General features: G+C 39.9%; 1 protein-coding gene across 2 annotated transcripts in view; it reads left to right on the top strand.

The window, feature by feature from the left end:
* The first annotated feature begins 14,302 nt into the window (after positions 1–14,302).
* Zranb1 (zinc finger RANBP2-type containing 1) overlaps positions 14,303–27,750 on the top strand; it is a 46,080-nt gene continuing 32,632 nt past the window's right edge. For both annotated transcript variants that reach the window (XM_047554466.1, XM_047554467.1), the window contains exon 1: positions 14,303–14,672. The gene's annotated coding sequence lies outside the window, so the exon portion shown is untranslated. The remainder of the gene's footprint in view (positions 14,673–27,750) is intronic.

Below are 27,750 nucleotides of genomic sequence, written 5' to 3' on the forward strand. Positions count from 1 at the left end.
ATAAGATATATTTTAAAATACATGCACAGAGAGTCTCTGCTGATGGTGGCTCAACTTCTGGTGTTTCAGCATTACAGTGATGCAAAAGAGAGGTGTATTCAGTAGAAAGCCTATTCCAATTTTTGTACATCATTATCCCAGGTCAAGGACACAATTCAAAAGTCCAAGTAGGATTTCTCAGTACGTTTCTTGACACTGTCAAGTCAAAACTGCGTTTCATATACCTAAGTGGGCGTCGCCGCTTCGTCACAAAGAGTGCTGCCACGCTTCTGTGACTCCTGCTCGTGGCCCCTGGGCTTTTGAAGGTGCTGCTTGCTCCTGTGCCCAGCATCACAAGGACAATGTTTGCAACTCATGATACATTGTGGGATGGGAGGAGCACCTGTATTCCTAGTTCGTTAGTAGTGGTAGGTACTAACAAAACATTAAAACAGAGCCGGCGGGTAGGAAGTATCTGTGAATTAGTCCTGACAGAAGACTAGTGAGTTAACATTTTAGACATTGGGTCCTGGGAAGGCTTTACAGATACCATGTATTTAAGCAAGTACTGAGCTGAGGGAGGGATATACCAGGTGCCACATTCAGTCCTAACTCCATACTCTCTTCCTTCTACATTCTACCAAAGGGTTTACAGAATCATAGGCATTCCTGACGATTGTGCAAAACTACAACCCTTTGAGTTAAAATTTGCCTATATAACATTCAGTTTGAGTTACTGGTTATTTTAAGCACTGGAAAAACATATGAGAGGTATGGTGGGAACCAGGTGTGATGACACACGCCTATGAACCAGGGACACAGGAGGCTGGGCCAGGGGGATCCCCAGTTCTAGACTGGGCTAAGGGGGATCCCAAAGTCTAGGCCAGTCTCTGTAAATTAGCAAGACACTGTTTCAGAATAATAATAATGCTGATTATAATAAAAGGCCTGGGAATGTAGCTCAGCGAGATAGTGCCCCTGGGTTTTATCCCCAGTTCCCTAGTACAGATTTTAAAAAAGAGTGAGAGATGGGGGGTGGGGAGGGAAAGGAATATATTGATTAATATCCCTTTTTTTTTTTACTATAACGTTTATAAAATCAGTTTCATCCGAAGTATTTTCTGTTAATTTTCTGTCACTATATCAAATACTTGAGATAACCAACTTATAAAGAGAAAGGTTTATTTTGGCTCACAGTTTTAGAGGTTCCAGTCCATGATCATTTGCCCTGTTGCTGTTTTTTGGCACCAGGGATGAACTCGGGGGCACTCAACCACTGAGCCATATCCCAGTCCTATTTTGTGTTTTTATTTAGAGACAGGGTCTCATTGTTGCTGAGGCTGGCTTTGAGCTCATGATCCCCCTGGCTCCTGAGCAACTGTGATTACAGGCATGCACCACCGCGCCCTGCCCTGCCCTGTTGCTTTTGGGCCTATGGTGACACAGCACATCATGGCAATGGCATGTGGCTGACCGGAACTACCGGAACTACTTCTTCACAGCTGGGAGGTGAAAAAGTGGGAGAGGCAGAGATCCCACAGTCTCCTTAAGGGCACAGCCCCAGAGACCTGAAGACCTCCCACCAGACCTTGCCTCTCAAGGTCCCACTACCTCCCAATAACTCCATGCTGGGGTTATGGGGACGCTAAGATCCAAACTATAGCATGCAGTATTATTCTATGATGCTCTTTGATGAAGAAGATACTCCCACAACAATGGCTTAAATAAGATGGATGTATCTTTCTCTTGTCCAAAATGCTCAGGGCAGGTAGTCCAGACATGGTCTGCACCCTAATGACTCCAGGGTTTTATTAGCTTCAAGCTACCAACGGTCTGCTCCGCCGTCCTCAAAATCACCTACTGGTTCAGGATAGCCACAGGAGCTTCAGCCCTCACATCCATGCTCCGGGAAGAGGTGGGTGGAGCAGTTTATTTCCTCCCTGTTAAGGAAAACTCCCATAACCCCTTAAACAGCCCTTCCATTTATAGTTTATCATTCAATGCATTATGGGCTGGAGCCCAGTCACACGGCTGTGTCCAGCAGTCATAGGCAATTGGAGATACAGCAAAGGCATGTAGCTGAGCAGCACTTTTTTCAGAAGTTGATGTTCTGTTGCTAGGTGGGGAAGGAAGAGAGATGAATGCTGGGAATAGTTTCTAACAGTTTCTGCCACAGTCACTGATTTCATAAGTCACTGATTTCAAACTTCTTTATAAGTTTATGGAAGGTATAAATTCAGGATAATAAATCAATATCTTGGGGCCTCGAGAAACTCCATTTAAAAATCTTCTCAGGGGCTGGGGTTGTAGCTCAGAGGTATAGTGCTTGCCTAGCATGTGTGAGGCATTGGGTTCCATCTTCAGCACCACGTATGAATAAATGAATAAATAAAATAAAGGTATTCTGTCCATCGACAACTAAATTAAAAAAAGTGTTCCCATTCTGATTTTCTAAAATTCAGATAAAAAACTGTAGTGAGAAACCGATGCAATTCTTTGCCTTCATTATTTTTTTTTGTGTGTTGCCTCAATAATCTACCATTTCACCTGCTCTTGAATTGTATAGGTAAACGGCCAAATGATTTGAGGATTTATCTATGGTTGCACAGAGCTTTGAGCTTTATAAATCATTTTAAAACATGCATTTGAGAAAGGAATAAAAACAGGTTGATTACAATGGTATCAGTGTCACTTCTGGACTGTATAGAAAAACCTTTCCAAATGAACATATTACTTTTTTTTTATTGAAAATAATCTCCAATGAGGAAAGCTTCACTCTCTCGTTGACCTGTGACACACTGCAGTACCTGCTCAGGCAGTTTTTATACAGTACAAGTGGCTTTCTGATGGAAAGCTATTGTTGCGGGGGGGGGGGGGGGGGGGGGGCAGATCTCTTTTCTTAGCTTTTGTATGCCTTCCTCTTGAAGATTCATTTTCTTTTTTCCAGTGGTGACAGAAGTCTGCCAGCAGAGCAAGACAAGAAAAATGTCATGCTCCAGTTACAAAGACAAGGGACCACTGCAGTGTCACTCATCTTTGTGCGACCTAGTGATTAAACTGCTAATATTTTTTTGGTGGAGGTTTTATCTTCTGATCAGAACAGCTTTCAGGAATATAGTGTTAAACACAAAGCTACTCGTCATTCCTAAATCTCTCTGCTTTATTAAAATATAGTTATCTCTAAGTTAGGGCTGGTTTCTTAATATTTCTTTTCTATAAGGAAGATTCCTTGCCTCTAATCCTGATTCCAGGGATGGGAATCCCTCAGATTCAAAACTATACCTCAAGACAGAGCATCATAAAAGGAAAGTCCTCCAGCTATAGAAATATAGTTGAATTGTTTAACATATGGGGATAACTGGAATTGAATACAGCTCAGACTCCAACAAATCTTACCTTTTATGATAAAGTATTTCATTTCTGAGACGCTGCTGGATAGATAACCTATCGGCTTCTAGACTTAAAACCTTTCTGCTATCACTTTAGGAAGCCATTTCTTCACAACTTTCCATTATTTCTTCACCTATGACATCCATCTTTTCTGACTTTTCCTGATAGATTAAATTAGCATAATTATTTTCATGGCTGTAGTTAAGAAAGGAAAATTTGGTTATTCTTAAAATCCATTGTCTTCGAGCTGATTAGCCCCTGCTTGGATGAAGGCATTACAATGACAGTGGCGAGTCCTCCAAGTAGCGCTCTGGGAGTGTCTCTTTCGCATTTGCTCTGCTGTAGTCTGCAGGAGAGCCTCCATTTGTCCTTCCAGATCTACTCTCCCTGCACTGTTCCTTGGGGCAGAAAGACCAGCAAGGTCTACATTACCAACTCCCTAATGCTATGGTCCCCAGTTTGGTGTGACTAATGGGACACTGTGGCAGGGACTAGAGGGAGGAGAGAGGAGTTGGGATGTTTACTCTGACTTGCTCCCTCTTCGGCCTCTGGTCAACAGTGACTTGCTTCTCTAGGAAGGCCACTGCTCTGACAGGGGCACCTCCCTATGGCAGCCACCTTCTCCACAGGATTTGGTAATATCACCCTATTTTTGCCAGCCTGGGCTCATCCCTCTTGGTTTTCTTCAGCCTTGAGAAACCAGAATTTTGAGATGAAAGTAGATTCTCTGCTTCTGCTGGCAGATGGGGTTGGTGCAGGCAGGAAATTGGAAGGAACCCAATTTCTTGTCTCACAAATTTGAAGAATAAAACCCAGGGACAAAAAGGAAATTCATAATGAAAGGGAATAGTGAATGGAATAGGATTTGTTTAAATAAGTAGAGATAGAATTCCTGCAATGCAGGAGGGGATCTAATGGTGTACAGGGCTGGGACCTTCTGAAACTGAGGCAGCAGAAGGTCTCCCTACCTCCCAAGCCCCAATTCTTGCCATTAAGTCAGAAAGATTTCAGATATGTCGCTCAGAGTAAGTCATGAGCTAATTGAAGGAATAGGAAAAGGGAAAGGGGAGAGTCTCAAGGGAGAGTCCTCTCAGATTAGAGAGGGACAATGTGCCTCTTCTACACTATGGTTTTTCTCAGATTAGAGAGGGACAATGTGCCTCTTCTACACTATGGTTTTATTGGGAATTCCAGAAAGTTTCCAGAGAGTCCCACCCAGATCTAACTCTTTTTATTTATTGGGGGTGGGGGGACTGGGGATTGAACTGAGGGGCACTCGACCACCGAGCCACATCCCCAGCCCTATTTTGTATTTTATTTAGAGACAGGGTCTCCCTGAGTTGCTTAGTGCCTCACTTTTGTGGAGGCTGGCTTTAAACTGGTGATCTTCCTGCCTCAGCCTCCTGAGCTACTGGGATTACAGGTGTGAGCTGCAGTGTCCAACACGGCCAAACTTGCAGTTCCAGCAAGGGGCAATGGGAGATTAGAAAAAGAAACACTCACAAAAACAGATTTTGAAGATATATAGCTGGGATCAGGTGGAGTGCTGGTCTCTGATGGAGAAGCTGATCTAAAGAGTTATGCCAGCAATCTTTATTTATACATGTTTCATTATCAGGTTAGAGAATGGAAACATTATTCTTTATACTCAGAAAGTTATAGAAATTTGAAAACATCTATGCAACTTCTCAGTTGCAATCCAAAGTTGCAAAGTGCAATGTTAGGAGCTTTTGTGTAGCTTTCAAGAAGGTCCATTGTTTAAAAAGCTGGCAGACTCAGGAGTAGCAGAGCTGGTGAAACATTGTGGCTATGTAGCATGAAAATTTCTCTATTCCCAGGACCTATGTGCCTGAGATCAAGGTCAAAACTGAATAGGACTCTTGCATAGAGCCTCCTCAGGCAGGGTAATATCACAGCAGTTGAGCATCCTGTGCCCTTGCACGGGAACATTCCCAGTCACCAGGCATACCACAGCCATGAGGTCATCAGAGACCATGAGGTCATCACTGCTCTCCCATTCTCTGTCACTGCTCTCCACACTGTACCACTGCACCTGGCAAAACTCGTGACTTTTGACTGACACCAAGATGACATCAAGTACCCACTGTCATGGCAAGTCTAGGGCACCTTGACCCATGCTGACTGGTTCTAAGTGGAGGAGTTTGAACCATACATTTGTACAGATTTTATGGTGGGAGGAATCAGCCTTATTTCCCTGAGTTACTGGATCTGATCTGTGAAAAGGGTCACAGAGTTCTCCCCTTTCAGAGTAACTTGAGTTTCCTCTTGTCAACATTATTTCAGGCCTATGTTTCTCCTGCAGATAGAAGGTAGTTTCCTGGGGAATGTGACATATCCTGTCCACTCAAGCCAGGCAGCGCTGCAGGTAAACTGCTTAGGAAAGAAAGCACGCTGGGGTCAACACAGTGGGCTCATTTTATAGAACCATTCCCTTGACCTCATGTTCCCAACACTTGAATCTGTCTGCCACATCACCTGCCAGAAACTTTGCCCAGAACTTTGACTTTCTTTTTGGAATATGCTCTCTGTATCTGCCTGGGATCCTGACTGATACGAAAGTCTGCCAAGGACAACTGTTAAGAATGGGGGAGATAGATATTTTGTCTGTGACTTGTTTTTAGAAAATATTTCATCTTGAATGGAATTTAAAGCAATGCCTTTTACATTTTAAGGAAATTTAAGTTTTCCCTGCTATTTGAGTTTTGCTACTGAAGTTGTTAATGGTTTACATTTTCACAAGAACATGAAAGAGAAAGGATAAGATTCTGCAGAGTATCTATACAGTTCAGCCAGTTCTCAAGGCAGGGTACCGACATTGTCACTAGAGTGTCCATTCACATGCCAAGGGGGTTCTTCTCAGCATCACGGTGGCCAGGGGCAGATGAGTATAAGGCTGTGTGAAGTTTACTTTTGTCAGCATCTTCTTTCTCAAGTCTACAGGAGTGTGGACTCTAGTTAACTCCTTACCTACTTGCTTCATGACCCCGTCACCAGCCTGCATCCTGTGTGCCAACCCCGACACTTCAAGAGAACTCATTCTGACTCTAAAATGATGCCCTCTAAGGCCAATGTTAATCACCTGTCCTAAAAGTCTGAGTGAGGAAGTCACTTAGTATGACCAGATTATTTTTTCAAGTTCACCACTGATTAAGTTTGGTTTGAAGTTGGATATTTATGCTTTTTCTCATTTTCACCACCACTGGTATGATTCTTGTTTCAAAGTGTGGTAAGGCCTATAAGTGTGATCTTCTGGTGAATTCTATTTGTATGAATGACTTCTTGAGAAAGCTAATCTTAAAATTAGGGAAGACCTTGATATTTACTTTTAACCAACACACTTTATAAAAACATATGTTAGTTCTGTCTTTTGGGTCCCAACTAGGCAGATGGAAATGGTGGGGGATGGATTACTGTGTTAGGACTTTGATTCCTAAAAGGTAAGTCCCTGTAACTTCTATCCCTGATCTTTCCATTCATGTATTTGCAGATAGCACCTACCTGACAATACCTAAAGAAAAATGAGCTAATAGATACCAAAATGTATTGAAAATTTAAGTATCTAAAGTTACAAACTGGACTGGGGATATAGCTCAGTTGATAGAGTGCTTGCCTTGCATGCACAAGGCCCTGGGTTCAGTCCCCACTCAGTACCCACACACAAAAGGTTACAAGTTGTTATTATTGCCTAAAAGTACAAAATCTAGTCTGAATTTATGGTTTTTAAACTGTTCTTGATGTTAATGTCTTCTGGGAATTGATGAAAGGTATAGATCCTCTTTCCCAAAAAAGAATAAGCCATCCAGAGAATTTTCTTGTACAATCGAGGCAATCACAAATCTTCTGACTCTCTATACACTGGAAAAATTTTCAAAAAAATATAACCTGTTTTCATTCTAAAGATTGCTAAGTGCAAAAGTTAATGTAAATGTTACATATCACTTTCATTTGCACTGATTTATAAGATTTAACACAAAATTCTGCACAAGGTATATAAGATTACAAATTGAAAGAAAAAAGATCAAAAGGAAATATCAAACTGTTTTAAGTTCTTGGACAAATTTGAATGTATTAGTTTTTTGAACTAAAATATTAAGGTTGAAAAATATTCTGAAGAATAAAATTAAGGAAATCAAGTTCATTTGTCTATTCAACCTGTATGTGCCAGGCACCATTCTAAGTGCTCAGGATATGTTGATAATCAGTCCAAACATCTAAAATACAGGGAGGATATTTTCTGTTCATAGGCAGTTATTAAAGATCCAAGTAACATACGAAGACTAGCAGTCAACAAATCCACTGATTGTTTAATCCACGATGCACTCCATATGTGGAATGACTGAAAGGGCTGGGGATAGTGGTTCGGGGCTCCTGGGTTCAATTCTCCATACCACCTCTCCCCAAAATTACAACTGCTACAAATCTGCCACAGTGAAGGGAACAGAATACTCTGATCTTCATGGCTCCATCTCAGTTTGGTAGCTGTCACACAGGTTATACTTTTTGGTCCACAATTTGAATGTGCATATTGTTTTTGAAAGGAATGAAATAACTTGTGTGAATCATTTTTGTTAACTTAAGAAATACCTGAATGACATCATGAATATTGCCTTGCACATGCTAGGCAAGTGCTCTATCACTGACTACAGTCCCATCCCTTTTTATATTGAGACAGGAATCTCTATAATTTGCCCAGGCTGGCCTTGAATTTTCCACGCTCCTTTCTCAGCTTCCTGAGTTGCTGGGATTACAGACATGGGCCACCACACCCAGCTTGAAATATTTTTAGAGTGTGGTCTATGAAATGACTGAAACGGAAGGAATGAAAACTATCAAGGTGTTCCTAACTTCACAGCTTTGGAATTGCTTTGAGTTAATTTGTAATTTTAGTGTTTTGCAAATTACAAATATTTTCAATTCCATATGCATTATGTAGTAAGACATGTAATATAGTATTAGATTCCAGTTATGTTTTTTTCCTTGTGTATGAAAGAGTATGTGTGTATGTGTGTGTATGTATGTGTGTTTTTGCATTTGTATATGCATTTGTTGATGCATATGCATGTGTTTATGTATGTATATGCATGTGAATGCATGTGTATGTCCTTGTACACTTGCATGTATTCATGTATTGGGGATGGTAGAGATGTCATGTTGTCACCAATGAAATGGGAAAATGTTTCTTTATAAAAACAATCGAAGCCAGGCATAATCTGGCCGTGTTGGACGAAGCAGCTCATGCAGGTAATCCCAGCAGCTCAGGAGGCTGAGGCAGGAGGATCAGAGTGTAAAGCCAGCCTCAGCAAAAGTGAGGCACTAAGCAACTCAGGGAGACTCTTTCTCTAAATAAAACAAAATAGGACTGGGGGTGTGGCTCAGGGGTCGAGTGCCCATGAACTGAATTCCCAGTTCAAAAAACAAATAACCAAAAAAACCAACACCCATTGACCAGGCCAATATCCCCTCTGAGGTTGTTTATGTGGTTAGACTTAAAGCATATTTGAGCTGGATATCACTCCTGGTTTTTGCCTTTTTAGGTTTTTGCTTTGTTTTGTGGTGCTGGGGTCTAAACAACAGCCTGTATGCTGACTACTGAGCTACATCCCAGCCCCGATTTTCAGGGTATTAAATTAAGACTCATCTTATCCTTCATTGAGTCACTCATCTCTCCCACCATCTCTAGCATGTCCTTTTCTATTCTTTTCTCCTTGCTCAGATCATCACATTACCTGTAAAATACAGACTTTCTCCCCCCATTTTTATTTCCAAGGAAACTGCATGGCTTACCTGCTCTGTGTCCTATATTGAAACATTAGTGATCCATTTATTTGGTATAGAGCTTGCCTCTCTGTCCTGAAAAATGAATAAAACTCAACCTTTAATTAATTGCACTAGGTTTTCTTAACTTTTTTTTAATGTCATGAATGACTCAGAATAATTTTTAAAAAGCATAAAACTAAATGACATTATAAGGAAATCAATTAAATTGAAATATAGTTATCAAAATGTTTTTAAAGATCTGTAATATTAATTTATATACTTAATAACATATTAAATAACAAGATCCAACTGCAGGTCAAATAGCCACCATGATTTTGCAGTAGTGAAACCATATTTTGAGATTTCTACAACTGCAATGTGATCTAAAAAATAAATCATTTCTGCTGGGTGTGGTGTGTATGCCTCTAATCCATGTGGCTTGGGAGGCTTAGGTAGGAGGATAGCAACTTCAAAGCTAGATTCAACTTAGTGAGGCCCTGTCTCAAAATAAAAAATAAAAAAGAGCTGGGGATGTAGCTCAGTGAAGTGCTTAAGGGGTCTGGGTTCAATCCCTCGTACTAAAAAAAAAAAAAAAAAAAATTCTGGCCCAAAGTCATTAATGCTATTGTGGTTTGCTGACTATATCGATAGTTTATGTAAATGCTCCATTTCAGTTAGTGGAAATTAGATGTATTTTTTCCGTTCAAGTTTGGAGACACATAGAGGGTATGTGGTCCCTGAGTTAGGCATTGCCCGCCTGGATTGTGAGCCCTTTGACACAGAGGCAGGCTTGTCTGTCTCTGCATTGCCAGTATCAAGCATAGGGTCTTCCATGGAGACTTCCTCCGTATTTGTCATCTGGATTAAATGAAACACAAAACAAGGAAAGTGACCTTTATCAAGCACTTGAGTGTTGCCAGAATACTTCGCCTCTTATCTCATTGACTCTGCACCACTGCCAGGGAAATATTATCCTGTGTTGTTCTGATGAGGAAACAGACTCAAAGAGGAGAGCCATGTGGTAGAGTAGAATTTAAAACAGTTCATGCTGTTTCAACTCACAATATTGTCTTTTACAAAACACTCCTGGGTCCAGAGAAAACAAAGTAAAGTAGTTTCAGATCTTTGGTGTTTCCAAATTTATCACCCCCACCTTTTTTTTTTTTTTTTTCCCTTCAGTACTGGGGATAAATCCCAGGGCCTTAGGCATGCTAGCCAAGCAAGCAACTACTGAGCCTACTCCCCCAGCCCCCAAACTTCTTAAGAAGACTCAGTAAAATGTCAGTGATTCTCTTGCAGCTCAGTGAGTCTAGCTTACAGGGATACCTAGCAGAAACATTCTTGGAGACATTCTTAGTCTAGGCAGAGGGTGACTTTGTTCCCATAAACATCAGTTTCTGTCCATGAGAGGAGACCAGTTTTAGTACAGATGAAGACTTGTACAAGTCAGACCAACTACATTTTGTCTGATGTTTCATAAGCATATTTTGCCTGCTCATGAGAGGTTTTCTTCCAGGCAGATTTTTGGTTGGTATCCAGGAGGGTCACAAGAAGGTACTATGTTCCACAAAACGGTGTGTTCTTTATTGCAGGTGCCAACACAAATGACTATGCTCTGAATTTTACCTCCCTCCTGGTTTTGAATCACTTCCCCCGCCCCCTATCTGCTTTTTCTCTGTTTACAAAAGTGCTCAGATATGCCTATTCTTAAATACTTAATAGGAAACAAAGCCTTTCTCTCATTCTAGTTACTAGCTGTGCCTATTATTCTACTTCCTGCCTTCGTTTTGCAGCCAAACCCCTTGGACTGGTAGTCTACAATCACTGTACTCACACATGGCTTCTGCTTTTGAAATCTGGCACCTCTCCCTACCATCCTACTGAGAACCATTCTCTAGAAGGTCACTAAGTCTCTTGTTTGTCAAATTCAGTGACCTTTCTTGGTCCTAATCTTCTCCAAATCTGTAGAATCTGATATTGTTTAGGGCCATGCACTTGAGGCTAACTGCCTCCGCCTCCCTGGCTTCAAGAACACTCTACTTCCTTTTTCTTCCCTATCTTTCTGACCTCTCAGTTTTTTTCAGTTGGTAGTTTTTCTCCCTTCTCACTCCTGACTTTCATGGTGACTTCTGCACAGATAACTCCCTGACATTTATCAGTACTATCATCCGATTGTCGCTTTCCCCCTGCCTGCTGCTCCCTTCCACCTGGGCCCAGGATCTGCACGTATCTGATCAATGCCCAGCATCTCTGATCCCATTCCTCTCCTGTGTGTCCCACTCTTGGTCACACCACTATCACATAGCATTTCTCTCACCTTTGATTCTTTCTCTGTCCCAGATTTAGTCACTGGCAAATCCTGAAGATTCTACTGTCATCAATTTCACTCCTGACCCCTCCTTTCCATTCCCACAGCTACTTGGGTTTTAGCTTCTTGTCTCTTAATTGGTTTTTCTGTCCCTGTTTCTAATTCTACCCTTGTTTGTTCCACAGACATTCTAGGTAAAGGTGTGGCTCCAGTATTGCCACCTTCTTGCTTTAATCCTTTTCATGGCAATTAATGGAACTAAGTATAGATCCACAATTTGGCATTCAAAATATTCAAGATAAAGCTGAAAAAGTAAAATGGGATATCTTCTATAGGAAGTTTGAGAAACAACTGAAATAAAAGCCAACACAAACTATGTTAACAAAGTTATATTGTTCCTGTACTTTAGTATAGGGGTTCTAGGAAAAAAATAGTGGGTATTTATTTTCAAATGAATAGTGGATATTTATTTTCAAACATATTTAGGTAAAATGGTAGTTCTTTCTGTGCCAAATAGCACAAACATATTCCTTAATCATGACAATGTCATCTGTGGAATTTGTTAACACCTTTTTGACTCAAATATATTGTAATGGAAAGAACTTCTGACTGGGGAATGAACCACTCTGTGTTCTCATTCCAGACTTGGTGGGTCAGGCTTTGTTAGGTTGCTTAACCTCTCTAGGCATTAGTTTCCACATCTGCAGGTTTGGGAGGCGCGACTCAGCAGTTCTCAAACTTGACTGCACCTTGTAATTACTTGGAGAGTGTGTTGAAAACATATTCATGCTCAGGCCCTCCTGTCAGACATTGCCTCAGTGGGTCTGTGGGGCCTGGAGAATGGGGGTAGACATCCAAAATTTTAAAAAGCTCCTTAGTTGATTCTAATGTGTAGGAAGGGCTGAGAACTACTGTGAACTGTCTTTCTGGCTTTAACAGAATCACTTCTGGATTTGCTTTTCCTCTCAATAACAATTTCACTTTACTTAGCATAATCCACCTTATATTTGTCTTATCCTTTTCCTGTGCTACAGTTTCCTCTACTAATGTGACTTACTCATTAGATTTTCACTAAACATTTGCTAAGTTTAATTAATAAACCTTACCCAAACTACATCCCCTTCCCATATCAAACTAAACAATTCAAACTAAACATAACACCTCAATGTGAGATTCTTTTTTTTTTTCATAAATATATTTTTTAGTTGTAGGTGGACCCAATACCTTTATTTTATTTTTATGTGGTGCTGAGGATCGAACCCAGGGTCTCATGCATGCCAGGAGAGCGCTCTACCACTGAGCCATAACCCCAGCCCTCAATGTGAGATTTTTTTTTTTTTTTTTTTTTTCGGTACTGAGGATCGAACTCAGGGCCTTGTGCTTGCGAGGCAAGCACTCTACCAGCTGAGCTATCTCCCCAGCCCTCAATGTGAGATTCTTGATGCTCTGCACCCTTGATTAAGAAAGGGGAAGTTGGAGGTATTAAGAAGCTCTTAAAATGTTTTCAAAGTGAAATGTTGTGTTGAACGATTGTTCTTACATGAAAAACATGGTGTTTATGTACAACTGTGCTAATTATATGCTTGAGAATATGTGTTGTTTTGTAGGCAAAGGGCTGGTTCAGTTTAAAGGCAATCAACTGACAAGTCCTTGAGTAAATAACATTGCGCTGGCAAGACTGGGAATGTTGAAAATCTCTATATCCTAGAATGGTTGTGAAATATGTTGGTGAGGGGAAGCTATGGAAGGTATCATTCTTCGTTGGCCATTGTGAAGCTGTACACACTGCCTTTAGCATAGGCAGAGAAAAACTCAGACTACCATGAATAGTTTTACTAAATGAGGTCCAGCCAAATTTAAAAAAATCTGACTAAACTTTGAATAACACGGTCCTCCTGTTGAACCAGAGCTGTGCAATACAACTGCTAAAGGTCCTCTGGGAAGGTTGTCGTTTTTCTTCAACGGACAACTTTTAAAGAGATTTACAAGTTTTATGGTCTTTCAAACTCTTGAAGTAAAGTCTGAAGCACTAAAAGGCACTGGGAAAAACACAAAGCTGTCTAGAGAAACTGAACACATTCCTGGGGTTTTAGTAAATGGCTGCTTTATTTAAGGGCTGTTGGTTATTTTTGTGGTGAAAAAGAAATACACAAACTACATCACCATGTAACATATTCTGCTTGGGACCTGGGCTCTGGGGAGTCTCACAGCAGCGTTTTTCATGGCTGTAATTCATCCGCTGTCTGAAGAAGGAAAGGCTTATTTGCAATCCGCAGTAAAGGCAGCCACAAGGAAACCGGGTTTACCCCGACCGGAGCCAGTGGGTGGCGGAAGGCGCACGCCGGCAAGCACGTGTGCGCGTCCCGGCGGCCGTAAACACACGCCGCCGGGGAGTCGGCACCGACACGCCACGACACTCGCGCCGACGCACCCGTCTTCTGGTGTCTGACACTGCCTAGGAAACCGCGGAGCAGCATCCGAGCAACCCAGGGGCTCACTCCGCGATCCGGAGATGCGGGGCTGACTCAAAACTGGTGAATCTGCGGCCGAGATCTGGCCCCCGCCGCCCACAGCGCCGCGAGTCGCGCAGCCCAGGCGTGCGCCCGTCGCCCCTGGGCGTCCTCCACGCGTGGCCGCGCCCACACGCCAGGCCGCCGCCGCGGAGGGTCCAGGCGCAGGGCGTGCACCGCCGCCTCACAATCGGGACGCGCGCCGGTGACGTCACGCGGCCGCGGCCCGCCTCCTGCGCCCGGAAAGAGGCAGCCGCTCATTGGCTGCGCCGCCGGCGGCCTCGGGGCCAATGACAGGGCGACGAGCGGCGGGGTCTTGTCCTGACGTTGTGCTGCCGCCGCGGGGTTTATTTGGCTCCGGGTCCCTGGCCGCCGCCATTAGGAGTCCGCAGCGCCCGAGGCCGTCCCCCTCTCCGCCCCCGCCCCCCGGCGCCCCCCCGCCTCCGCGCCTCCTCTCCGCCCCTCTCCCCCCGCCTCCGGCAGCCGGGAGCCGCGCGCGGGCCCGCGGAGACCATGTCCTGACTGAGGCGGGAGGGCGGAGGCGGCAGCAGCGGGGCGGGCGGCGGCGCCGAGGGAGGCGGAGAGGGGCCGAGCTCGGCTCGTCGCCGCGGGCAGTGCGGGAGTCGCCGCCGCCGCCGCCGCCGGGCGCCGAGCGTCGGACGGGGAGGAGGAGTGGGAGCTGGAGGAGGAGCCGCCGCCGCCGCCAGGTAACCGGGCCCGGGGTGCGGGCTCCGGCCGCAGGCCTCTCGCCGCCCCGCCGCGGCCTGCCGGGCCTTCGCGGCCCGCGGCGCCTCGGCCGCCGAGCCTCCCAGGGCGGCGGCGTTGCAGGCCAGGGCGGCAGGCCGGGGCCGCCGCTGGGCCGCGTCCATCTTGGGCTCCGCCGGCGCGGGGACGGCCCGGGCTCCGTGGGAGGCCGGGGCGGGCGGGCCCGCCCGCTTGTTTACCGACACGGGCGGCCGCCCTGCCGCCTCTCTTCGCCAGGCTCCCCTCCTTCCCTGCCGGGTCCGCGGCGGCGAGCGGGTCTTGGGCTGGGTCTTGTGCTAGGCCGTAAATACTCGGGCCCGTCGCCACAAGTTGGTGCTGGTCTCCAAACTTGTATTTCGGTCCCTTGGCCGCTTTCTCTCAGACTCCCGCGGTGGCCTGTTGTAGCCATTTCTAAGAAAATCCAGGTGGGGAGCTGGAACTCGGGGAAAGATTATCTGGCTCTCCGCTGGCAACAGTGATTGCTCAGTGCAAGTGTCTGTTGTTTTCCCTGCTGTGGTTTGGTGCGGGTCATTTCACAGACAAAAGAACTAATTTTTAAGCACAGGGGAGAGGCAGTTTAGGGTGACCCTGGAAGTTTGAACCTGGCCCATTATCTTTGAGAAATACAGGTATTTTGAAACTCCGTTGCTGAGAATTTTGTCTTTCAGCCACTTGGTTCTCCCTTTCCTTAACTATGTAGATTAAAGTGCCGGCCCCGTTCCCAAAGTGTTGGTGTCATGGTATGCTCCATTTATGATAATGTTAATAAATGTAATATACAAAATACCATTTTAAGAGCCCAGTTGAAAAGAGATCTTAAATTCTTGGAAGTGTTATGTAATGAATGGTTCCTGTACCTGCGGTCTCTCTCAGTTGACTTCCTTATCACTTGTGCAACCTCCAGCGTACCCCTGTGTTGATTAAACATGTGTGACTCAGTGTGCAGACCATAAGCCTGGGGGAACCGTCAGGAATTTTGATCTTGGCTGGTACCACGGACCTTTGAAAAGCCATCCAATCCGTGTTTGGGAAAAATAAAGCTGGATCTCGCTTCCTGATTATTATTATTTTTAATTTAGTGAAGTCACTCTTCAAAGGTTTAGAACTGTACTCCCTCTTGATCTTTGTCTTTTAAGGTAGGCAGTCGTCTTATATGAAATTCCATAACATTGTTTTTATTGGGCCATTAGTTAGGGGGGTTAAGGGTAGCAGGATGGTAATGACACATTTTACTCCTTCGTGGAGGATGTTATTTCAGGAAGACTCACAAGTGATTTTTATTTCTGTTGCTGTTTCCACACCTTTTTATTTAATGTCTCAGAGCATTGGGACACTTGTTTATTTACTCTTGAAATACACTTGGGTTAGTATGATGAACTCATTCACAATAGTATATTTTAAGTTCATGGCCTTGATCCAGATCTGTACACTCATAGGTGCTATGGGAGATCACATTTGAAGTCTTAGAGTTCACATAGTTTTGAAACTTAGTCCAGTTGTAAAATATTTGAGGTAAATTTGCTTGGGATGGGTAGTTGATACAATGAGTGCCATTCCATGTACCTTATAGTACTTTTATATAATAAATATAAACTAAGAAATGGGAGGTTCAAAAGTAGAACTCTGTAACTTTTTATCTAACTTGGTTCAGTTTTATTTATGTATTGCTGTTCTCTCCTCCTCTTGACTCTGTTAAGAGTTGTTATCCTATCTGGGCTTTTGCCACTCTCTCCCAGTTATGTGGTGTTTCATTTGGAATATTTGTGTTTCACTTATGCTTTGAGTAAATTATATCTTGCATCATAGTATATAGACCTGCAGAATAAAGTTCAAGCTCCTTGGTGTGCTGTTCAAGTTTCTCTGTAGTCAGGCCCGGACCTAGTCTGCAGTCTTATTTCTTCCTTTTGTGAATCCTTAGTTCCAGCCAAAGTAAATTGTTGGTTGTTCCTGTGAAGTATCTCCTTTAGACTCTTTTTAAAGCCATTCTTTCCCTTTGATATTCTGGTATTCATGAATACTCTCTACTCTGGGCCTACTTAATCACCATCTCTTGAGAAGTCTTTTTGATGACTTGGACCCTAAGGGATTTATCTGTTCACTCTCATGAGTCTTTCTCCTTTTTTAATTTGTCTATTCTAACCTGAATTTCAGATTATCTTTTTCTGTTTTTATTCTTCCCAACTAGATTTTCAAGACCTCTGAGAAATGAGCAATATACCTATGGAGACCATAAAAATATAGATACATGTCTGACAAAGTATTTTTGGTTATAGAGATACATAATGTATAGTCTTCTAAGTATTGGAGTTTCTGGGACTTTAATAGTTTATGAGACAAAACTCCTGAAATTATGACTGTCTCTCAAAAAGAGTTTGGTTAGTATGTTTATGTTTGTTATCAACACAGTTCATCTTGTAGAGGATGGTTGGCATTTTCACAGTGTGTATTATTCAAATGAAAATAAATGCCACAATTTTGTGGTTTACTTTGTTTGGAGCAGTTACTTGGTTTTGAGTTTGGCACCAGTGACTAAGGTTAGCTATTCCATATTTGTATATAGATAACATGTAGCATCATGGGAAGGAGAAAATCAGTAGCCTCAGTTTACATTCTAAACCTCAGATGCTGACAGCATGTTGTCATTGATCATAAGGCAGATGGGATAGCAAAATATGTGATTCACTGCTACCTGTCAACATTGTTGAAAGAAAACACAAATGACCTGAGTCATAGTATTGCTATATTCCAAGAATAATACATGTAATTATGTACTACTTAGGTGGATGCTGATGTATTTGGAAAATAGGTGTGTACGTTCCTGTAGTGTGTGTGAGTAGGAGGTATGTGTGTTTTGTGGACACATAGTCTTTTTGGCAGTAAACCATCTCAATTTGCTCACTGTATCTATGTGAAAATGTGTTCTCTTCTAGTTCATCAAAATAGTCTCCCCCTTCAAACTCTCTGATTTTTTAGAATGTAGTCTATATAAAAACATTACCCCTCTCCCCCAAGTTCATAAATCTTTGTTGGTTTTGTTTTGTTTGTTTGTTTGTTTTGCGGTGCTGGGGATTTGAACCCAGGGCCTTGTGCTTGCAAGGCAAGCACTCAACCAATTGAGCTATATCCCCAGCCCCATAAATCTTTATAGTATAACTAGAGTTAAAATCAACCGGTTACTTGTGGAAATAGTAGGCATTTTTACTTAGGTTACTTGCATTTGTAAAAGTCACTTTTGTAGAATTATACTAGTAATTTCACTGCTTGAGAAATATGGATCCTCTAAGCATTCTTTTCTTTCTGAGTGGATGGTATTTTGGTTAAGATGAAATTTTTGATAAGAGCTATCTGTTTGAATTTTAAAATGGAGATTGACCAGGTAAATTGAATATAATTTTTAAAAATATTTTTAGTTGTAGATAGACACAGCACCTTTATTTTACTTATTTGTTTATTTATTTTTTATGTGATGCTGAGGATCCAATCCAATGCCTCACATATGGGAGGCAAACACTCCACCACTGAGCTATATAACCCAAGTCCTAATTTTTCCGAGGCCTACTGTTTATTGGAGTTTATTTAACTTTAACAATATAATTATTCTCAACTATAAGTTGGTTATCGTAAAACAGAATTCCTTGGATATATGAAATTATTCCAGTTCTGCAGATGAAAAGGATTTTAGTGTTGTACATTAAGTGGTAGCACTATACATGTGATTAGTTTCTGAAGACAGGGTTAATTTCTTATTTATTTATTTTTTTGGTACCAGAGATTGAACCCAGCAGTGCTTTACCACTGAGCCACACCCCCAGCCCTTTTTATGTTTTATTTTGAGGTAGGGTCTTGCTGAGTTGCTTAGGGCTTTGCTGAGTTACTGAGGCTGACATGCCTGGCAATTTCTGTGGTATAAATATTTTTTAAAAATAAAGCACTTCCAGATTGTTTGCTTTTTTTGTTTTGGTATGTAATTAATTTTATTATTATTTTTTGGTAATATAATTATTTTTGACTAATTTTTTTGGGAATATTCTCCTTTGATAACAGCAGAATATTGAGTTGCATTTTTTTGACTAAATGATTAGTAAGCAGCTGTCAGATGCAGATGCTATTTATAGAGAGAGAAATTAATTTTTCACAGTTGAGTGTTAGGGGAAAGGAATAGTCCACTAAACTAAATGCTGTGATATTTGTCTTGCTTTGTTCCTGGTCCTAGTGGTAAAGCCTCCAGTTTTCTCACCATTAAGTATTATGTTAGTGGTTGGTGTTTTGGAAACTTACTTGTATCACTGAGGTAGTTCTTCATGCTGATGGTTTATCATTGTTTCTTTCTCTTTTTCCTGAGGATGGAACTTGGACCTCAGCCTTGTGCATAAGCTATATAGCCCCAAGTTTGCTATTTTTTTTGTGTGTGTTGTTGTTGTTCTAATTCTATGTGACAACAGGATGCATTTTGACATATCATACATAAATGGAATATAACTTATCATTTGTTTGGTTGTACATGATGTAGCGTTACACAGGTCATGTAATGATGTATGCACATAGGGTAGTAATGTCCGATTCATTCTTTCATTCCTACCCCCATGGCTATTATTGTTTTTTTGAGAGATGAATGGGTATTGGACTTTGTTAAGTGCTTTTTCTCCATTGATTGATATGATCATGTGATTTTTTTCTTTAGCCTGTTGATATGATGGGATTACATTGATTCATTCTTTTTTTGATTATTGAACCTGCCTTGCATACCAGGGATATGATTTGATTTGATTTGGATTTGATTTGCCAACATTTCGTAGAGCATTTTTTCATATATATTCATGAGATAGAAGGCAGAATGTTATTCAGTTTAAGTCTGTCTTAGTTTTCTGAAGTATATTTATTTGTGGAAATTTAGGATGAAAGAAACTTTGGTTCATATTTTGATATATTTCCTCTCTTCTATGAACCATACTGTAAGTTGTAGAAAGAATCTATATTCTTCAGTTTTCCCAAATGTTTTAACATTTCTTCTTGAATCCGAACTTGTGTCTTATTACTAGATTCAGCAGTCATACCATTATTCTGTAAAATTGCCATGAAAGTTTTAAAATCTTTTTAATTCTCCACAGTCCAGTATAGTCTAGACTACCATAGGTCTCTGGACCACACTTGAGTAGCACTGTCCTAATATACAGTATTCTGATCCCCATTCCTTTTTTTAGCATTAGCACTCCAAGTCTTAATTCTCAGTTTAAATAGTATTTGTTACTTTACTGTGTGTGTGGTGTTTTTTTTCTTTCTTTTTTTTTTTTTTTTTTTTTTTTGGGTGTGTGCGTAGATATGTTTGTGCACCGGGGACTGAATTCAGAGACTTGTTCATGCTTGGTAAGCATCTACCACTGAGCTTTACCCCAACCCCTAAAATCCTTTTTTATTATGAAAGATTTCAAGCATACACATATAGAGAGACTAGGGAGAATGAATGCTCATATATCTATCACCTAGTTATTGACATAAGGCCAGTCTTGTTTCACTTACATTTCTTCCTCCCCATGGATTATTTAAAGGAAATTCTAGACATCTTATGCTGTAAATACTTGTGTGTTTGTACCTCCCTTTACCTCCATAGGGATTATCTGCTTACATCCCCATGACCCCATAATGTCAGGTTTGTACTTCTCCCTCCTGCATCTTGTAAACTGGTGGTCAGATCTAGAGGCTTGATCAATTTAGGTTCCATAATTACTTCTTGGTGCAAATAAGTCATAGGTGGTATGGTATATGGGCATTTGATAGCTCTGTTTTAAAAATAGTCTTTTGATATTGCTTGAATCTATTGATGTGATCCTTAATATTAGTAAGTATTTTAAAATTTGGGCTTGACTATCAGTTTGTTGCAATAGGAGGAGGAAAGATGTAAGTTTTTTCATTATCTTTGGAAAATAGGGTATTTATAAAATCACTAAAGAGTTTTTTTTTTTTTTTTTTTTTTTTTTTTTTTTTGGGTACTGAGGATTGAACTTGGGGCCACTAGACCACTGAGCCACATCCCAGCCCTATTTTGTATTTTATTTAGAGACAGGATTCTTGCTGAGTTGCTTAGGGCCTCTCCAAATTGCTGAGGCTGGCTTTGAACTCTCCATCCTCCTGTCTCAGCCTCCCGAACCACTGGATTACAGGCGTGCACCACCACACCCAGCTATAAACAAGATTTTAAAGTGAGTTTTTACATAGAAAAATAAGAGACTGGTAATTAGCATTTAGTACGTGGGATGGGGATCCTGGAGAGCATCATATTTGCTCCTTTGTTTTTACTGATGAAAAAATTGAGATTCTGAGATATAAATATGATTGGCTTACTATTTCAAAGAATAGTAAACTTTCTTTAAAACAGGATCATGTATAGGCCCTGTAATTCATATACATGGTATTTGTGCGGACCTCTTTTTCAGCTGACTGGATGAAAATGGAAGGCTTTTCTGTTCTTTTTTATTTGACGTGGTATGGTTTCTTGAATAATATGGATTGATGTATATTAGGCTAAAGGAAGTTAGACTGACAGTTATTAATAGTATTTTCTTTCTCAGTGATATCCTCCAAAACAAAAGACACTCCAGGCATTTTATAGTCTAAAGTTGTTGTGATTATTCCATTAAATAAATTAATGTGAATTTTCCATTAAATTCTGTATGATAAATTTAATGTGTTTTGTTTTATAAATAACTTTTCTAGGTCCATCTAAATCTACTTTGGGAAGATTCATGTAATTTTATCAAGCTAAACGTGAGCAAAATCTGTGTTCATGTATGTTTGTTTAAATATTGCCTGCTAATAGTTATCTAAGAGGGGCTGCTCAGTAAGAAACTCATGTGGTTTAATAGTCCAGATTTTGGATGGTGGGAACAGGAAACTGAGCTGCAGTGTGTGTGTGTGTATGCGTGTATGCGTATTTATATATAGTTATTATATAGAGTATATAGTGCAGACTTGAATGCAAAATGCCTGGGTTTAAACTCTGGCACTGCCTTTTAGTACCTATGACTTCAGGAAAGTTACTCAGCCTCTGTGTCTGTTTCTAGTCTTTAAAATTGGGCATAATTGTCACAAGAGGATTCTGAGGATCAAATTAATTAATGAAGGTAAAGTGTTAGAACTATGTTTAGCACATAGTAACTGCTTATTTTATTTTAGCTATTATTTTCTTTTTTTAATTGATTAAGGCTGACCCTTGCAAAATTATGAAATAGACAAAGTTGGCCTAGTTATTCACCTACATCTAATGATTTGGGTAAGCAGCGCTTTTGCTTTGTTGCTGTTTTTGGCATTTCTTCCCAGAATGCCTTTTATTAAAGTTTTACCTACTTGTTCTGCCTGTCCCTACAATGATAGGAAAATCCTTATTCTATTTTTGTTAATCATCACATCCGAATAATGAGGAAGGTGATCTAATTGAATGACTTTGTATTATTAATAAATAACATGTACAAATAACATTTATAAAATAGGTGTTTTAAATCAAATGACTTTAATGGATTAGAATTTAGGCAAAATAACAACATTAGAACGGAGTTGAGGGACTGGGAAAAATACACTTTTGGAACCAGATGGTAGGTCTGAGTTGGTATTGATTTAGAATATTTCACCCATTTCGTTCCGTTGTCTTTTTGCAGCTTTTTTTTTTTTTTTTTTTTTTTTTAATAACTTATAAAAGTTTCAAGTTTCTACTACTCCTTCTGTCATAGAGGTAACACCTTTGATTTAAAGGATGGTCTAGTGGGCTAGGTGCAATAATGACCTTTGGTTCTTAAGGGTACTTTGTAAATTGGAACTAGTATGTTCACAGTGTGAACAGAGAATGGATAGAATAATGAAAAAAATTGAATTTCGAATATGGTAAACATGTTTAGAGTTCTTGCAAATTTTTTTTATTATTATTATTATTTTTTTTTGTGGTTCTGGGAGTCAAACTAGGGCTTTTGACATGCAAGGCAAGGACTGTTCCTTTGAGCTAACCTCCCAGTTCTCTTTTACTGTTTTTCTTGGGGCGGGGGAGGAGAGGGAATCACATAACTTTTATTAAAATTTCATGCATTGGAATTTCCAGAAAACATATTAGATATAGGGGCTTTTTATGCCCTAAGGAAATGAAAGGACTTGGAAACCAGCTCAAGGGAGACCATGTGGATTGACCACAGTGGAATGGAATTCCTGGAGTCAGGTGCCATGACAAACTTGGAATGTGCCATTTTCCAAAATATGGATTCACAGCATCTGTTATAGAAGGTGACTTATTTACCAGAGCCAGCATAGAAGGGTCCTATGTTAGTTCTGTGAGAAACTTGAAATCATTCTAGAAAAAGACCAACCTCTAAAGTAATTTTTTGGTAATTTTTATTTTCAACCAACTTTGAGTAGCAAGAATGGAAACATGGGGAAGTGATGGAAGATGAGGACTAGTCATTAAGATCTGTTGAACTCATGCAGTGACCCTTGCCTGTAATCCCATAACTCGGGAGGCTGAGACAGTAGAATAGCAATTTCCAGGTCAGCCTTAGCAATTTAGTGGTGACCCCATTGCAGAATATGACTTCCAGGCTGCGTTTTCACAGGATGCTGTTTTACTGTTTTTAAAATATTCGGTTGAGCTGGGCATGGTGGCCCACGCTGTAATCCAAGTGACTTGGGAGACTGAGGCAGGAAGATCGAAGGTTTGAAGTCAGCCTCAGCACTTAGTGAGACTGAGCAATCTAGTGAAACCCTGTCTCAAAATAAAACAGGCTGGGGATGTAGGTCAGTGGTTAAGCTCCCTTGGGTTCAATCCTTGGTACCCCCCTTCCCCCCCCAAAAAAAAGTTTGATTGATATGCACTCTTGGGGTGAATTGCTCCATTTCTGTGTGTTTAAGGAAACTATAGTCTTTCATCTGGATTTTAGGTTCCCCGAACAGCAAAGATGTTTTATCTAGTTGTATTTATCTACGTTCCTGAGTGCATAATTTGTTTGGGATTGTAATTTAAAGTGTATGACCATGATATTGTAAAGTAGCTATTATGCTTAAATTGGTTCCATCATATATGTATTGTTCCTCTTCCCTTTCTTGTTATTCTTTAAGAACTGAAGTGTTTAAATTGGGAAAGTTTATGTGCAAGTTAGAATTTCTCCTGAAATGACTAGAAGATAGTTGAAAAGAAAGAACATTAATATTTCATGCTAGATTTGACACAAGTGTAAGAAATTTTGTGTCTTTTAGGTCTTATTTTATTTCTGATCAATGAATTGCCAAGTTTCTAGTACTTTAAAAGGAAAAACAACCTATTAGAATTATGACTATTATAATTTTTCTTAATTGATACATTCTTGACAGATTAAAAAGTAAACTTTAAATTCTTCGTTTTTTAGTTCAAGGTTTTAGGATTGTTTTGATTGAAGATAGATGTAGTAGTTGAAGGAATGATTCTTTCAATTAAGTACAACGTAGTTCAAGTAAGGCCAAGGTAGGTGTTATTGATCTTACATTTACCTTGTCTTTTATGTACACAAATTCTTTGGAAGGACTCACAAGCATACTTAATTCAGATCTACTCATTTGATCCAGATGTCATGGATAGTGGTGATCTTTTGGTATAGGAAGGTCAGTTTTTGAAATCTACTGATCATTGATTATATGTAGACAGTTTTACATAGATTTAGTACTATTAGAAGATATTTAGCATTGCAAAAGTTTTGTCCTTGTGCCCTTTACATAGCAGGAATTGGTTAATCAGCTTATAGGTTGTCAGAGTAGCCCAGGTTGCTCAGATTTCGAAGGTGTAAGTCTGTTGTAGAATGATGAGCAATGAGGGGCAGAAATTTTATTGAACTAGTTTATGGCTCTTAGTGTTCTAATTCCTTCAGTTTGAAGATTAGAAAACCGAGGCTGAGAAACATGAAATTCTGATAAAGAATTGGATTTTGAATATGTCGAGATATTTGTTAAAACATTTGAATAGAGTTTTTTTTTTTTTTCCATGTGCTGGGGATCGAACCCAGGGCAAGCACTCTACTGACTGAGCTATCTTCCCCAACCCCAAAACATTTGAATAGAGGTGTCAGGTAGGCAGCTGGACTTATTGAATCTGGAGTTGAGGAAGAGATCCAGCCTGGAAATGTAAATTTGAGAGTCATCCCCTTATAGGTGATGTTTTAAAACCCAGAGATTGAATGAGATCCCTAAGGGTGTTGATGCTTAGAGAGATGAGAACCAAGGACTGAGCCTTGGGGCACTTGGCTCCTTAAGTTAGGAATGTAAGATGAGGTTTAACTTAGCCTCAAAGCAGCATTGGTTTCACTAGAAGTGAGCCTGTCTGTTGCGCTTTGTGTAGCTAAGCCTTCATGTGTATATTTTCAAGGGAGGTGACACGTGTGAGTTGTATATGTGTGTGATGTGTTTGGGAGTGAGCATATGGGCTCTGAGTGTAATGGTTAAGGAGTTGAGAGTTTATGCAATTAGAGAAGAACTTCAGAAAGAGGATTATTCTGGTCAGCTGGATGGATTTAGAAAGCAGAGATGCTTAGGAAGCTATTATAGTAGTCCTGACCTGAACTGAGAAAGGTCTGGTAGCATTGGGAATGGGAAGAAAATAACTGATTGGATAGAACCCTCTAGAAAGCATGTATGGGCAAAAGGCAGAATTCAAGGTGATTCTGGGTCTTTCCTGGGAGCAGAGGTATGAATGGTGTTATTAATGGAAACTGGAGAAGTTAGGGTAGGAGTTTGTTGTGAGAGGAAGATAAAGGGTTTAATGGAAGATTCGGCAGGCTATTGGACCCCTAAAATGGCATCAGATTTCTAGGCAGTGGGTTCATTTATATCATCATCTCCAGGATCCTGCTCTAGCCCAGGTGTTTTTCCTGGTGATTATTGTCAGGAAGATAAGTAGGAAGATACTGATGAGAAAAGAAGCAGTGACTGTGGAGTTTTAACTTAAGAGTTAACTAGTACTTTCAGTTTTTTTTTTTTTTTTAAATTTACCTAAATTTTGTAATTCAGAAATACTTTGTAATATTTTCACAGAACCTGAAAATTCAGCATGCTTGGAATATCCTTTTAAGATTTATCTTTTAGGATTGGGGAGGTAGCTCAGCCCCCAGTACTGCAAAAAAAAAAAAAAAAAAATTTATCTTTTATCTTTATTTCCCTAAGATGTTCTCTGAGCATTTGTAAACCTCCACAGATTAAATCTCCACAGATTTATATTAGTAAGTATTTATGTTAATAAAACTAATAAAAACTCTTACATGTGCTGTTAGTTCATTCTTTGGATAATTTCTCATCATTAGAAACTGACTGACAACTGAGTTTATCTCAGTTTGTTGAATAGGTTTGTACTTGATGAAGATTATTTAACTTCCCTAGTTCTCTTTCATAGTTTTTTTAAGTAGGTAGTTGGGGGCATTTGTAGTATAGCTACAATTTTTAGGAATTTACTTCAATGTAGCTAAAGTTCTTGTACAGTGTTAAGTAATGCTTTGTATAATTTAATTAATTAAACATGGTAATATAAAAGTGTACCGTTACTAGCTCCTTTCTAGTCATTAATAAGATGGACCATAATACTCGTACTTTTTAAATTATTATTTGAGTTGGGAAGTTTATAATTAAAAGCAGTTAATTTAGTATTAGAAAATGGTTGATATATTTGGAGTCATTCTATAGGTAGAATTTGAAGCACACATGAATTTCCTAGACTAGTTGCTATTGTATTTTGAATATGGAATATTTAAGAGTAGCAGTTGTGTCCAGTTTTCCTTAAAGAAATCCCCATGCAGATTTTTATTGTACCAGTTCATTGAAGTATGATATGTTGGATAGAATTTGGAAATATAGGTTGTGTATGCAGACTAGTTATAAATTAAATTTGTTTTATTAATTTATACCCATTATTAATTTATACCCATTACTTGGGTATATGAATATATACTAAAATGATATTTAGTAAGTTTTATTTCAGGGTGCAGCATTAATTCTTAGAGCTGATTGCTTTGAGATTAGTTTTATATACCTTTTAGTATGTATTAACATTGGAAGAAAAAGAATACTCAGTGTTAATTTCTTCTGAATAATTAAAAAAATCACATAGTTGAGCTGATGTTATCCTTATTCTTCCATTTCATTTACTGATGGCCACACGTTCCAGTGGCTCTCTTAGAAAATCCTCTCCAATGAATTTCAACTTTCAGTTACTAAAATACAATATTCCTATAAAGTTTTAATTCTCTAGAATGGATACTGTATGCCATCATTTAATATAATGCACTCTTCTTAAAACTCTTGAGCTTGGCTTTAGTATTGCTTAGTTACCTGGATTTTCAAAATCAGGTAGGCTAATTAGGCAGCTCTATGTTCAACCTCTACCAGGCCTATTTGATTATTATCATGTTTTTGTGTTGCAGATTGAACCCAGGGCCTTGCAAATGCTAAAGCACATGCTGTACCACTGAGCTACACCCCCAGCCTCTATATGATTGTTTTTTATGGTGATATTTTGTTTTTTGTCAGCCTTGGACATTTAAGTATATATCTGTACATTAGTTCCATGAAGATTAGGTATGATAATGTAAGGTTACCGGCTGTTGAATGAGGTTTACAGATATATCAGAGTAAGATTTATCAAAGCAAATATGGAGTTTTGAATGTGAATATTTTAAATGAAATACTGAATTTTCTTACAGTAGTTCTTAATATATGTTCATTATAGCATTCGTTTTTATGATGTTTCATGCTCATTATAATTTCTAATAGCATAAGTAATTTACTTACATTTCATACCTGAGAAACTAAAGGAAGAAACTGGCTAATGAATATGATCACTATCTTCTATTGTCCATTTTGTGAATGGTTATATGATTGTAGTTCCCTGCTCTTAAACACTTATTTGGATTGCTGTCACATTGTGGGTAGTCTTTGTGTACAAATTAAATTTAAAAAGTCATGAGTAAGAAATTTAAATTACCTGGGTATGAGGAAAAAAAGCAAAACCAAAATCCAAATGCAAGTACTGAAGGAGAAAAAGATTTCAAAGTT

The sequence above is a fragment of the Sciurus carolinensis genome, chromosome 5 (genome assembly GCF_902686445.1).
Source record: "Sciurus carolinensis chromosome 5, mSciCar1.2, whole genome shotgun sequence".
NCBI classification, from domain to species: Eukaryota; Metazoa; Chordata; class Mammalia; order Rodentia; family Sciuridae; genus Sciurus; species Sciurus carolinensis.